The sequence below is a fragment of the Orbicella faveolata genome, unplaced genomic scaffold (assembly GCF_042242905.1).
Source record: "Orbicella faveolata isolate gen_17 unplaced genomic scaffold, um_ofav_v1 contig_24, whole genome shotgun sequence".
NCBI classification, from domain to species: Eukaryota; Metazoa; Cnidaria; class Anthozoa; order Scleractinia; family Merulinidae; genus Orbicella; species Orbicella faveolata.
The window spans coordinates 7,710,001-7,725,218 of NW_028301552.1; the positions used below are offsets into that span (position 1 = coordinate 7,710,001).

The window sequence follows — 15,218 nt, forward strand, 5'->3', positions numbered from 1 at the left end:
CCCCTATTGATCGGTTGGTGATAAAGATTACCCTTATTGATTGGTTGGTGATAGATTACATTTATTGATCAGTTGGTGGTAAAGATTAACAATAATGATTAATTCATGGTAAAGATTACCCTTATTGATCGGTTGGTAATAAAGATTACCCTTATTGATCAGTTGGTGGTAAAGATTACCCTTATTAATCAGCCAGTGATAGAGATTACCCTTATTGATCGGTTGGTGCTAAAGATTACCCTTACTGATTGGTTAGTGGTAAAGATTACCCTTATTGATCAGTTTGTAATAAAGATTACCCTTATTGATCGGTTGGTGGTAAAGAATACTCTTATTGATTGGCTGGTGGTAAAGTTTGCCCTTATTGATCAGTTGGTGGTAAAGATTACCCTTATTGATCGGCTGGTCAGAAAGATTACCTTTATTCTTCAGTTGGTGATAAAGATTACCCTTATCGATTGGTTGGTAATAAAGATTACCCTCATTGATCAGTTGGTGGTAAAGATTACCCTTATTAATTGGCTGGTGATAAAGATTTCCCTTGTTAATCAGTTGGTGATAAAAATTACCCTTGTTGATCAGTTGTTGGTAAAGATTACCCCCCCTATTGATCAGTTGGTGATAAAGATTACCCCTATTGATTAGTTGGTGATAAGGATTACATTTATTGATCAGCTGGCAGTAAAGATTACCCTTACTGATTGGTTGGTGGTAAAGATTACCCTCATTGATCGGTTGGTAATAAAGATTACCCTTATTGATCGGTTGGTGGTAAAGAATACGCTTATTGATTGGCTGGTGGTAAAGTTTACCCTTATTGATCAGTTGGTGGTAAACATTACCCTTATTGATTGGCTGGTGATAAAGATTACCCTTATTGCTCAGTTGGTGATAAAGATTACCATCATTGATCAGTTGGTGTTAAGGATTACCCTTATTAATCGGCTGGTGATAAAGATCACCCTTATTGATCGGTTGGTGATAAAGATTACCCTCATTGATCAGTTGGTGTTAAGGATTACCCTTATTAATCAGCTGGTGATAAAGATCACCCTTATTGATCGGTTGGTGATAAAGATTACCCTTATTGATTGGTTGGTGATTAAGATTACTCTAATTGATCAGGTGGTGGTAAAGATTACCCTTATTGACCAGTTGGTGGTAAAGATTACCCTTATTGATCGGTTGGTGGTAAAGAATACGCTTATTGATTGGCTGTTGGTAAAGTTTACCCTTATTGATCAGTTGGTGGTAAACATTACCCTTATTGATTGGCTGGTAATAAAGATTACCCCTATTGCTCAGTTGGTGATAAAGATTACCCTCATTGATCAGTTGGTGTTAAGGATTACCCTTATTAATCAGCTGGTGATAAAGATCACCCTTATTGATCGGTTGGTGATAAAGATTACCCTCATTGATCAGTTGGTGTTAAGGATTACCCTTATTAATCGGCTGGTGATAAAGATCACCCTTATTGATCGGTTGGTGATAAAGATTACCCATATTGATCGGTTGGTGATTAAGATTACTCTAATTGATTGGGTGGTGGTAAAGATTACCCTTATTGATCGGTTGGTGGTAAAGATGACCCTTATTGATCGGTTGGTGATAAAGATTACACTTATTAAGTGGTAAAGAATACCTTTACTGATCGGTTGGTGATAAAGATTACCTTTATCGATCAGTTGGTGATAAAGTTACCCTCGGCTTATTGATCACTTGGTGGTAAAGATTACCTTTATTCATTGGTTGGTGGTAAAGATTACCTTTATTCATCGGCTGGTGTTGAAGATTACCGTTTTTGATTGGTTGGAGGTAATTACTCTTACTGATTGGTTGGTGGTAAAGATTACCTTTATTGATTGGTTGGTGGTAAAGATTACCTTTTTTGATCAGTTGGTGGTAAAGATTACCTTTATTCATCGGTTGGTGGTAAAGATTACCTTTATTCATCGGTTTGTGGTAAAGATTACCTTTATTCATCGGTTAGTGTTACTGTTATTGATTGGTTGGTGGTAAAGATTACCCTTATTGATCGGTTGGTGATAAAGATTACCTTTATTGATCAGTTGGTGATAAAGTTACCCTCAGCTTATTGATCAGTTTGTTGTAAAGATTATTCATCGGTTGGTGGTAAAGATTACCTTTATTTATCGGTTTGTGGTAAAGATCACCCTTATTAATCGGCTGGTGATAAAGATTACCCTTGTTGATCAGTTGGTGATAAAAATTTCCTTTACTGATCAGTTGCTGGTACAGATTACCCCTATTGATCGGTTGGTCATAAAGATTACCTTTATTGATCGGTTGGTGGTAAAGTTACCCTTATTGATCGGTTGGTGGTCAAGATTACCCTTATTGATCGGTTGGTGGTAAAGATTACCTTTATTGATGGGTAGGGATTAAAGATTACCTTTATTGATCAGTTGGTGGTAATTAAAGATTACCTTTGTTGACTGGTTGGTGGTAAAGATTACCTTATTCATCAGTTGGTGGTAAAGTTACCCTTATTGATCGGTTGGTGGTAACGATTGACGATTACTGTTATTGATTGGTTGGTGGTAAAGTTACTCTTACTGATTGGTTTATAGTAAAGATTACCTTTTTTGATCGGTTGGTGGTAAAGAGTACCCTTTTTGATCAGTTGGTGGTAAAGATCACCTTTATTGATTGGTTGGTGGTAACGACTACCTTTATTGATCGGTTGGTGGTAAAGATTACCTTCATTTATTAGTTGATGGTAAAGATTACCCAAATTTATTTGTTGGCAGTAAATTATTAATATTATCATTGTAGGCACTACCCATTACCCAAGATTACCCATGTTGATTGGTTCGTGGTACGAGTTACCCTTACCAATTGGTAAACAGTTAAGGTTACTGTTATTGATTGGTTGATGGTAAAGAATACTCTTATTAATTTGTTAGTGGTAAAGATTACCCTTATTGATGTTACCAGCAGTAAGATTATCCACATTGGTGGAAAAGATTACCCTTTTTGATCTGTTTGTTGAAAAGATTACTCTTTGATCGAGAGTACCCTCATTGATCTGTTACCATTTTTGATTTGTTGTCAGTAATGATATCCCATATTGATAATTTGGCAGGGATAGATTACCCATATTTATAATCTATTTAGGTATATAACAAAAATACCATCATATGTTTTGTTGGCAGTAAATATTTCTGTGGCAGTAAATATTTTGCATATTGATTGTTACACGAAAATACATTACCCATAATTATATTTTGGTGTTAAAAATTATTACTTTAATTTACTGATTTGTGCTAGGTAAGGATTAAATTACCCTTACTGATTTGTTGGCCGTATATGGCCTCATGTTCCAACAGTCAGGACAAAGAGCGTGATTTGTTGGTGATAAAACTTTTTTTTACTACATGTACTTTAAATTGCAGTGTCCTCATTTCTGTATTAGCCACCACACCCAGTTTCCATAACAACATGAACACAACAGATATCAGAAATAATAACTGTTTGCTGATGTACATGTTCTATGTACTACACAATTATTCTCATTTCGCTTCACTACTGACACTAGTGAAAGAATTGTGACCACAGAAACAAACTTTTATAATAATTTGTTTTCCTTGTTTCCTTCACCATATTTATCTTCTTAGTTACTGGTATGTTTTGTCAGCAGACCCGCATGTAAGGTTGGCTGCAAAGTACATCTTTACTGTTTATCAAGTCGCTTGTTGTCAAGACAGAACTGTTTCTATTTGTTAGTTTGATTTGGGCTTTCTGAGATCAAACACATCGGTACATGTGTGTGGATGATACACAGATAGTAAGCAACTTGTGTAACAAGGTTACTCTTTTACATAAAACCACTTACATGTAGTATTCAGTGACAGGCAAGATAGGTTATTAAATAAATGGATGGGGTGGAAACATTTCCCCACATGTTCTTTATGGGTTTCTTTGCACACAGTTAACTTATGTTAAATGATTGAGCACTTGTGTAGGAATCACTTGATGGTGGTTGCACAGTGCAAAAAAAAGAAATAAACAGCCAGTCCACGTCATAAGAACACAAAAAAATGAAATGATTTCCACTCTCCATCATGTCTACTTTCCATTCTGACACATGCTGCCAATGGACTTCAGTTTATTGTCAGTCATATGACTGCTTCAATGGCAGTGGTTCTTGCAATTATTTTCATTCATTTCCTATTTATTTTCCTTTCACTTTTCCCTTAGCTGTGGGTGCTTCTGTTGAGGTACTGGTACCTTCCTTTGCTTTTCTTCCTCTTCCCCTTCTCTCTGTTGCCTTGATCATGGCACCATTTTCAGTATTTTATCATCATCTTCAACTTTATCTTCCACCTGCTGTTCTGATTCTTCAAGCACATAGCTCTCTTCCCCCACTGTCTGGCTGTCCTCTACCCCATCCCTCCTTCCTTTCTTTGCTGCTGAATGAATGGCATAAGGTGTGATTGCAACTTTCCTTGCTGTACGTGTAAGTCCACGTAAAAGCTGCTTTAACCTAAAAAAAGTATTTTAGGGGAAATATTTTGAGGGAATCAGACTTCTTTGTGGGATGCAGAGACATTTAGTTGGATCTACATGTATAAGAGTTTACTTTGTTGTTGTTCTTTGTTTGTTGCTGTTGTTTCAGGTGTTTTTCGTTGTTATTTTATTGTTATTGTTAATGTACCTGTTAGGGTCATTTAAAGATTGGACCAAACATAATGTAAAAAAGGACTGTAAAACTGAAAAACCCTTGAGATTTGTCTTCGGTTATCTTGTTTGTTACTGTTGCCCTTGTGGTAGTTCTTGCTATTGTTATTGTTGCTATTGTTCCAACTGTCTTGGTTGTTGCTACTGTTTCTGTTTCTACTTCTGCTGTTGTTTTCATTTTTGTTGCAGTTGCAGTTGTAGTTACTGTCTGTTTCCTATCATTAATTGTTTTCCTTGTCGTTGGTACTTCTGTTCCTGCTGTATAACAAAACACTTAACGACAGGTCACTCAGCAAGCTAGTTACATGGACATCTGCTCTCGTTTTCCCTAGCATTTCTACATTGACTTCGTTCCAGGAAATATATATTGCATCAGTTTCCTGGAAGAGCAGAACTAGCCATGTTGTGCAGGACCTGTCATTAAGTGTATAGTGTGAGTCTATAGCTCATAAATCACGATTTAATCAATTTACAGTAACATAACACACCAAAGCCTATCCTAGTTTTTGTAGTGCGATGTGTCTAGAAATAAGGTTGATGGAGTGCTAATCCACCTCACATGAATCTCTAGGAAATTTGTCAGTTACCCATTTGTACTCCTGGGTGAAGAGAAGCACTGTGAGGATGTGTCTCGCCCAAGACCACAACAAAATGACCCTGACTAAGGCCTTAACCCAAACTGTTGACCCGGAGTTCAACGGCCTGAGCATTAAAGTAGCCCACAGCTGTCTTTTGATGAACCCAAATTTTCCATCAACAAACTTCCCTGAGACCTGCAGGTACAAACCTTTGATGGAATAGAAGCAGCAGGATCTCTCTGTCCTTCAAACTGGCCAGCCTCTATGATAGAATCTCAGTCCTCTTTTGTCAGGTCATACCCCTCCATCACTTTCACAACCTTATGACACCCCAGAACTGATCTCCCCTAATTTCTGCCAAGATAAAATATTTCAATACCTGTCAACAAAATTGGTCACCCAGAAGCTGATCGATAACTGTGCAACGTTGTCTCAAGTAAGTACAGTTAGCTAGTTGCAGTTGTAGAGGCTACACTGTAATACTGAGCACGTGTAACTTTGACTATAAATAGAATTTAAACATAATATGGGTTGGAGAACAAAGTACTTTAGACTGAGAAAATACAGTGTAAACATTGCAACTTCCCTTTAAATTGCAAAAACTTGATTTCAAGGAACAAATTTAATGCAAAGAACCTCCACCTACAGGTATGGAGTTATTTTTAAGAGAAAAGTGGTGCTCCTCCCCTCCCAGTCACCACCACCATAGGCAGGATACATGTATTTCAACCTTGCTTAAATGCTCTGCACAAACTCCACACTCTTAGTCATTAAATTTGTGACGACTAAAACAGTCACTGGAAGTCACTCAAAGTTTGGTTTTTAGAAAGTCTATTATAATGGCTTAAAGTTGCCGTCATGGGAAAGGATTGTTTTCAAATCTTGCACCTTCCTCGGTCCCTCTGCTTTAACAATGACAGTTGTAGAACTTAAATACATTCCTTTATCAAATGTTCCGTTGGCTCAAGAATCAAACTTTGATTTATAACTTGCTTCAACCTCATAGAGCTTTTTTATAGGTTCTTTCTGGTCTTTTTAATTTCTGTTCTCAAACAAGTCTGTAGTTTTATACCATTGCAAGATTCAAGTTACACCAACATTAAACATGTCAGTGTGATAATCACAACTATTCAACCATAATGTACTGGTACCTGAGTCATGAGGGATCTAGTAAGAACTTCCCTGAAATGGGGAGTGTAATCCAGATTCATAGACAACTTGCTTGAAGATGTGCTGTCTAGAGAAAAAAAATGCATTGACACATGTTGTTTGGAAAACAAGCTACTCATTTCCTCATTTGATCTCTCCGAAATTTGTGGCAGTCTTTGGAATGTTTTGGAAATTAATCAGAAAGATCAAATGACCTACAGATAATCCACGCAAAGTTTTGAAGAATCTTCAGAAATCCTCTTAACCTTTGTAAAATTGCATTTTAGTCTTCTTATTCAAAATTTTTCAAATCATCAACAAAATAACACATGGTTGCTTGGAAATAATTCATGAAGTTTCTCTTCTCATGTTTAACATTATATCAAATTAACATGCTTGCCCTGTCAACTATACAGTAAAAATAAATGAACATACACTATTACCAGGTAGGAAACCATCCATTGTTTTATTGCTTAATGACTGAGATCTATGTGTCTTCTTGTTTCTTGTATCAGTAGCATTCATTTCAATGTAGCTGAAGCCAAGTTCCTCACACATGAGTGTTGCAGTTGTTGTTTTGTGCGGCTCCCCAAGGGGGGAACTGGACAGGAGAGCTGCTCTCTGAAATAAACCATCCTGATCTTTCCTGAAAAATGAAGCTGTGCAACAAAGAAGAATCCTGATCCATCAGATTACATAGTAATATTTATCTTAATTTATATTGTTATCTCTTGAACAGTAAATTATGCTACAAATGGTCATCAAACAACTTGTGATCATCATCATCATTGTGGATGCACAAGTTTGTTATCAATACTTGATCACATTGCCATGGCAAAATTTGCATCAGAAATTGGCATTTATCAAAACTGCATGTCTCCTACAGCCAATGACATGAAACTACAGCGACCATTAGTTAGGCATAAATGTATAGTAGTACTACTTAATAAATGCACTTTATCCCAAGAGTACATAACCTGTAGGTTATTTACAATTTAAATTATCAGAACTGATGTTGTCATGGAAATTACCAACAATGTTATTTAATACATGCATACATGTACCACTAATATTTTGAGAAATACATGTACATGTACATGTACCATAAATTAAAAAGACGACAAATAAATCGTTTCAAATTTCACTGCACTGTCCACAGGTCTACTTACATTTAGTTGGTGGTTTCTTTCTGTTCTTCTCCCAGTCTCTCAGCTAGTTCATCAGTTTACGCATGTTACTCGTCATCTTGCTGGCCAAAAATCTGCTTCACTGAACAAGGGCGATATTTGTCAACCAACAACAAACTAGGCTCTCCTAAACAGTTAAAGACATCAGTGAATAGTTGAATGGCCTGCATGTGTTAGTGTTACGTTGCTGATCAAAAATAAGTATCTTGACAGACAGTTGGGTGTGATGATCCCTGCAAATGCAATGTGTGGTCCAGAAATTCGAAGGGGAAGGGGTTCTCAAAAGCCAATATTTTTAGAGGAAAGTGCACAACAAAACTAGAATTTCCTGGGAGAATCCAATTGGGGGGGGGGGGATCAGATCTAAAAAAATCCTCAGTGGGAGAGGTATAGATATTTTCTGGAACATCACAACTTACCTGTTGACGCAGGTGATAATGTAGGGGTCTGTGTAGCAGAAGATGACACAGATCATCCACTAGGAGGCTATGATTCCCCTTCGAGCTTTTCCTTTCCTTGACTCAATTTTTCAACTTCTTCAGTTTTTTCTTTCTTCTTTGACTTCTTTTCCTTGCTGGAAGGTTCATAGCTGATCTTCTTCATTGCTTTTGTCTTGACTGGTTTTGTCTTGACTAGTTCATCATCTACAACATAGCTGTGTTGCAGCGCACTGCTCAGCTTCAAAACAAAAAACAAACAAACAATTTAACAAAATACACTGTACCTGTACAATCTCTCTCCACCATCTACATGTACATGTATCACAAGCAGTTAGTTTCAATGAGGTGATACTTCATCAAATAAGAACTGGTTTGGTTTTGCTTTCGTGTCAGTATACATACTTTTTCTGGCATGGGACTATCTGACTATGTTCAGTAGGTACAATAAAAGGTAAAAGATCCATTTCAAGACTCTCCCTTACCTCAGAAAGTTTGCTGTCACCAGCACCCTGTCCCACTACAATATAACTTGTTTTCTTGCTCACTGACTGATCAGTCACCTTGCCACCATACCTCTGAATCAAATCTGCAGTGTCATCTCTCTCAACACTTTCCAGCACTCCAGTAGCAACAAATGTCAGTACCTCTAGGCAGTTATCTTCTCCCTGTAAATGCAGCCAAATAACATCAATTTTGACCATTACTTGGCCAAAAAAAAGAAAATGACTAAGATTTGTCCAGGGCAAAGAAAAGCTCATAATAGCATAGTGCTTGTGTTAATGGAGTGCTTCCAAGGTGTAGCTGTACTGTACATTCACCTCTAATTAAGGTATGTGTATGCAAGCATTGGGTTGTAACTACAGTTGTAAGTACTTGTAAAGCACACAGTCAGTACATGTAACTGTTGTTATTGTAGACAATTTGCCAGACTCACTCAATATTGAATAAAAATGTGTGAAATTGCAAAATAACAAAAATGCAAACAATTATGAATCTTCATGTCCACTACCTGGACAATATAACATTCCTTTTAAAAACATTTATAATCATTTGCTTTTTTATTATTTTGCAATTTCACACATTTTGATTCCCTTTTTTTTATTTTCTTCGCCTCTTGTCATTAACATTTTACCCATCAAAGACTGTAGTTAAGGCAGTTGAAAGCTTGTAATTTTTTAATAATTGTCTCAGCCAGAGATCGTTTTTAATTTTTTACCAATTGAAATTAGATCCACAGTTGATGAACAAATTCACAGACCTTCTTCTTTTCAGGAGATGGTTTTTTTTTTGTTTTTTTTTAACTTTAAGTTGTGGGGTAGACGAGTGTACTTTTCCTCTCTTGGATGGCTGTTCTGTTGCTCTCCCATTAAGAGTTTTATTTTCCTTCCGTCTCTTCTCTTTTCCATGTAGTGACTCCTCGTCTTCATTTGTAAGTGTTCCCCCATTTTCTTTTGCCTCCTCAGATCTCTATGAGGAGAAATAAAAATAATCTTATATGTTCCTTTCCAGACGACTGATAAGACACCACATGTACATGTTCATGGCCACTGACTTTTGACTTTTCAAAAGGTAAACAGGTGACAACCTAATGTCAGCTTCAAAAAATTGCTCGTGGTAGCCACATCTTATCTCGCACTTACACTGTAATCGGACTTCACTCATTCAGTTATTTATCAGAATTTAAGCAAAATGTCACCATCTGTAGCTTAGTCAATTGTTGTGTTCTAAGACAAAGAATTTTGTAGTAAACTACATGTACATGTGTATATGACTAGGTAATATTCATTGTAGTCTTAGTAAGATTTAGTATCTTATATTTCTTGCTCAGAGACATTTTAGCTTAACATAATTAATATTTAGTGATAGAACTCATTAATTCAAATTGAATTTTAATTTGCATGAAGGTTCAAGAAGTAATCAGTTGAAAGTAAATTTTCCCTTTACAACTTAGCAATATACATGTATATCTTTCAAATTGAAATATCATTGCCCCAAAATGGTAGTCAACATACCACCCTGTGAATAGAGTTGCTTTCAATCTTACAATGATCAAAGCGAACTTTGCTTGCAGAATAGCAGTTTGCAAACCTCTTTCCTCTTTGTAGCAACAACCTTTCGTGATTCTCTTTCTGCAGAAGTTGAACCAAAGAAGTCAAGAGCAGAGGTCAGTTTCTGTGGAGTTTCTTTAGGCTTTACACAGCTGGATAGAGAGAAAAACGTTCAGAACTTAAAAAAAAAAAAAAAAAAAACACTCACACACACATCAGCAAACTGAACTGGGTTGAGTTCAAACTAACCTATAGTTTCAATTGAAACAAATTGACCTACAGTGTACAAGACAAATTGACCTACAACATACATTGTATACATTTAAGATTCCAAGAAAAAATACACAACTTCTCATACAGTGTACATAGCACAATTTTGAACAAATTTGCTTGTACTTCATACAAATCTCAAGGAAAGCAATACTGAAAGAGAAACCTCAGTAACAGTTCAAAAGAAAACTAATCACATTGTACCTCTCCTTAACATGCACAACCTCCGTGCTTGTTTTTGTTTCCATTTGCTTGGCAGATTTCTTTAGCTTCTGAGGTACAACTTCCTCCTCTTCTGCAGAATACCAACAGATACACTTTTAACCAAGATTAAATAAATACAAACTTCTACAAGACATGTTAATAATATCCAAGAGAAAAGACCAACAATCTTTTTTTTTTTTTTCGGAGAGGGGGGGGGGGGGATTTAGCAGCCTTAGCTATTTTTAAAGAGTTGCTTCTTTTAACTAGGGACTTGTTAACATTTTGGCAATAAATTTGCAAAGTATTAAAAAGCAGCAATCTGGATTATTAAGTAACAAATTATATACCAACATAATGTAATGTGCTGCCACTAAAATATTTTGGTACACAGATTTAATTGCACTGCTCTCAAATTTAACTATGTTTTCCAGGACAGTACAGCTTGAGTATAAGCTGCACATGTAAAGAGTAAATTATACACAATGTACCTAAATGCACCATTTTGGTAATAGGTAAACTTTACAACCTGGACTTAAAATAGCTGACAAATAGTTCGACATAATCCTTTTTCAGGCGCTCTTTCCATTGAGCAAACACAACAAACTGTACACACAACTTATCTGAGGAAGAATTGTAAGCTAGCTCCAAACAAAATATCAACACATACAATGCAATTTTGTGCAGCTATGTAGTGTCTACAGGTTAATGTTGCTCAGTTTACTTTGAGTGCAAAAAAGCAGAGCAGAGACGCTGGGTGTGAAAGTCTTGGAAGTAAGGAGAGAAGCAAGGACTCTATAATTGTTAAGGGGAAGTTGTTGTGCGTTGTTTTGTTGTTCTTGTTTGTCTGTCTGTCTGTCTGTCTGTCTGTCTGTCTGTCTGTCTGTCTGTCTGTCTGTCTGTCTGTCTGTCTGTCTGTCTGTCTGTCTGTCTGTCTGTCTGTCTGTCTGTCTGTCTGTCTGTCTGTCTGTCTGTCTGTCTGTCTGTCTGTCTGTCTGTCTGTCTGTCTGTCTGTCTGTCTGTCTGTCTGTCTGTCTGTCTGTCTGTCTGTCTGTCTGTCTGTCTGTCTGTCTGTCTGTCTGTCTGTCTGTCTGTCTGTCTGTCTGTCTGTCTGTCTGTCTGTCTGTCTGTCTGTCTGTCTGTCTGTCTGTCTGTCTGTCTGTCTGTCTGTCTGTCTGTCTGTCTGTCTGTCTGTCTGTCTGTCTGTCTGTCTGTCTGTCTGTCTGTCTGTCTGTCTGTCTGTCTGTCTGTCTGTCTGTCTGTCTGTCTGTCTGTCTGTCTGTCTGTCTGTCTGTCTGTCTGTCTGTCTGTCTGTCTGTCTGTCTGTCTGTCTGTCTGTCTGTCTGTCTGTCTGTCTGTCTGTCTGTCTGTCTGTCTGTCTGTCTGTCTGTCTGTCTGTCTGTCTGTCTGTCTGTCTGTCTGTCTGTTTGTTTGTTTTCTTTCTTCCCTCCCAAATTCTTTTAACTGGGCATCTGCCTGTATGCAAAACTTTCCTTTTTAACGGATCCACGGGTGACCTCTCAATAGCGGGTGGCTGGAAGTGTAATGCAGGTAAGCTCATAAAATAGAACAGACACGAAAATTTCCAAGCTAGAAGAAAATGATACCTACTCTACTTATCAAGACGTAATTACACTCTTTGAATCCCCAACTTATTAATTAACTGAACTTATTCATAGTTAGAATCCATTCAACCGTCTCCACGGACGAGAGAAAAAACAATTCTTACCTTGCTTTTCGCACGGCCCTCGATGCAGACTTCGCACTTGAGTCTTCCCCGCGCTTATCCTCAACCTTTGAGGCCCCTGGTTTTAAAGTTTTTCCTTTGCGACTGAAAAACGACCGATTATCCTGTTGATAAAAAATAACACTCTCGTCAGCAATACACTAAACGAGCTCGTCGACCGAGAAAATTAACGATAACCGAACCATTTCAAGGCGTTCTTCATTCCCGCCATTCCCGCCGTCTTTAAAAAGCTTGTAAACGTGACCAGCGGTTTAAAATCTCCCCTAATGTAACGTAATGTGAAGTGTCTCTTTAAAATTCCCATGTCCCACGCCCTAACTCCCTCGCTTGGCCAAACTTTGTAGAGGCGTACGGGATTGTATAATCTGCCATTTTATAAATTTTTTTTTCATTATTATTCTTTTGGCATCTTTGGCATCTATGTCAGATTTATCTGCTACCAGATGAGTTACAGCTGTATATAGGCTTCTACAATTCGACAACCGATTATAACCTTAGTAAAAGTTTTCAACCCACCCTAATCATCCTCTCCTTGTCACCTTCCATGTAGTATCCAGTCCTGATTCTTCATCAACCTGAGAGACACTTTCCTTCGCGTCTCTCGAAATAAGATATCAAAATATCAGTGAAGAAAGCTAATTATTGCTGTATTTTTATTATTTCCGCGAAAAGGATAAGGAGTCCCAAAGATAATAGAAGACGTGTCGTAACGCTCAACTAAATTCAGTCTAACTTTAAACCATTCATGTCCCCGTCTTCTTAACCAGAGGTACTTTATCTCTTGACTCTTAGGTAATACTCTCTCTCTCTCCCTCCTTCCCTTACAACAAATTTTTAATTAAATCCTTTCATGGCTAAACGCTATTGATATCGCTATCTTTACCACCTATATCCTATCCTTTCTCCATCACTGATATTAAACGTAGATTTCTTTCGCGGTCTAATGTTAAGTGCTATAAGTTATTTAATTTTAAAGTTACAACGTGTTTTCGCTCACGCGCGAAAGAGCGCGACAGTATGCAACTCCTGCTTGAAAACAGCCACAATCCTCTGGTTCAGCTGAGTACGAATCATCTGCGATGAGTACTGACCCAGTCAGAATTCATGAACCACATTATTGCGACCCTCTGGACTCATGTTTCCAAAGGATGGACGCATGGTACTCATGTTACCTGCGTGGCGTGGTTTCCAACAAATGGTACGGAAGCACCGAGTTCATCGACCAACCTTACCTCGGGACGTCAAAGTAAACAAGCACTACGTGGAGCGCGCGAAACTCTCCACCCAGCTGGGGAATGCATCTTCGAATGGGTTTGAATCCCGTTCAATTTAAGTGGAGCGTGTGAAACTCTAGAATTAACTCGCAAACGCATTGTCGAATGGGTTTGAGTCCCGTTCACGTTAAGTGGAGCCCATGAAACTCTCCACTAACCCAGCTAAAAATTACATCTTGGAATGGGTTTGAATCCCGTTGAATTTATGTTGAGCGTGTGAAACTCTCCACTCAGCTGGCGAATGCATTTGCGAATGGGTTTGAATCCCTTTCATGTTAAGTGGAGCGAATGAAACTCCCCACTTACGCAGCTGAAATTTCGAATGGGTTTGAATCCCGTTCATGTTAAGTGAAGCACGAGAAACTCTCCATTCAGCTACCAAATACATTTTCGAATGGGTTTGAATCCCTTTCATGTTAAGTGGAGCGTGTGAAACTCTCCACTGCCTCAGCGTAAAACTGTTACATCTTCGAATAGGTTTAAATCACCTTCGTGTTAAGAGGAGCGTGTGAAACTCTTCAATTACCTGGCGAATGCATTTTCAAAAGGGTTTGAATCCCGTTCATGTCAAGTGGAGCGAATGAAACTCCCCACTGACGCAGCTGAAAATTACATCTTCGAATGGGTTTGAATCCCGTTCGTGTTAAGTGGAGCGCACCAAACTCTCCATTCAGCTGCCAAATAATTCTTCCAATGGGTTTGAATCCCCTTCATGTTACGTGGAGCGTGTGAAACTCTCCACTGACCCAGCGTATAAAACTGTTACATCGTTGAATGGGTTTGAATCCCGTTTAATTTAAGTGGAGCGTGTGAAACTCTTCAATTAGCTGGCAAACGCATTGACGAAAGGGTTTGAATCCCGTTCATGTCAAGCGGAGCGAATAAAACTCCCCACTGACCCAGCTGAAAATTACATCTTCGAATGGGTTTGAATCCCGTTCATGTTAAGTGGAGGGTGCGAAACTCTCCATTCAGCTGGCGAATGCTTTTTCGAATGGGTTTGAATCCCGTTCATGTTAGGTAAAGCGTGTGAAACTCTTTACTGACCCAGCTGAAAATTACATTTTCGAATGGGTTTAAATCCCGTTCATGTTAAGTGGAGCGTGTGAAACTCTTCTCAGAGCTGGCGGATGCGCATTTTTGAATATATATATATGTTTCTACAATGTGATAACTGATTATATTCTCACCTTCGTGAAACTTTTCAACTCACCCTCAGCATCCTTTCATGTAGTATCCAGTCCTCATCCTTCATCAACCTGGGAAACACTTTCCTTCGCGTCTCTCGAAAAAAGATGTCAAACTGTCAGTGAAAAATGTTATTATTGCCCTATTTTTATTATTTCCGCGAAATGGATAAGGAGTCCCAAAGATAATAGAAGACGTGTTGTAACGCTCAACTAAATTCAGTCTAACTTTAAACCACTGATGTCCCCGTATTCTTAACCAGAGGTATTTTATCTCTTGACTCTTAGGTAATACTCTCTCTCTCTCTCCCTCCTTCCCTTACAAAAAATTTTTAATTAAATCCTTTCATGGTTAAACACTATTGATGTCGCTATCTTTACCACCTATATCCTATCCTTTCTCCATCACTAATATTAAAGGTACATTTCTTTC

The 15,218-nt window shown here is 37.9% G+C and overlaps 1 pseudogene across 1 annotated transcript; it reads right to left on the minus strand.

Annotated features, from left to right (window-relative positions):
• Positions 1 to 3,371: 3,371 nt before the first annotated feature.
• LOC110057640 (uncharacterized) lies at positions 3,372 to 12,388 on the minus strand (annotated as a pseudogene). Its single transcript, XR_016207860.1, has 11 exons — positions 12,307 to 12,388; positions 10,581 to 10,671; positions 10,147 to 10,258; positions 9,317 to 9,525; positions 8,541 to 8,723; positions 8,038 to 8,296; positions 7,601 to 7,745; positions 6,875 to 7,090; positions 6,434 to 6,519; positions 5,492 to 5,636; positions 3,372 to 4,510 (listed from the first exon to the last, which is right to left on the minus strand). The product of XR_016207860.1 is annotated as an uncharacterized LOC110057640 (transcript).
• Positions 12,389 to 15,218: the final 2,830 nt, after the last annotated feature.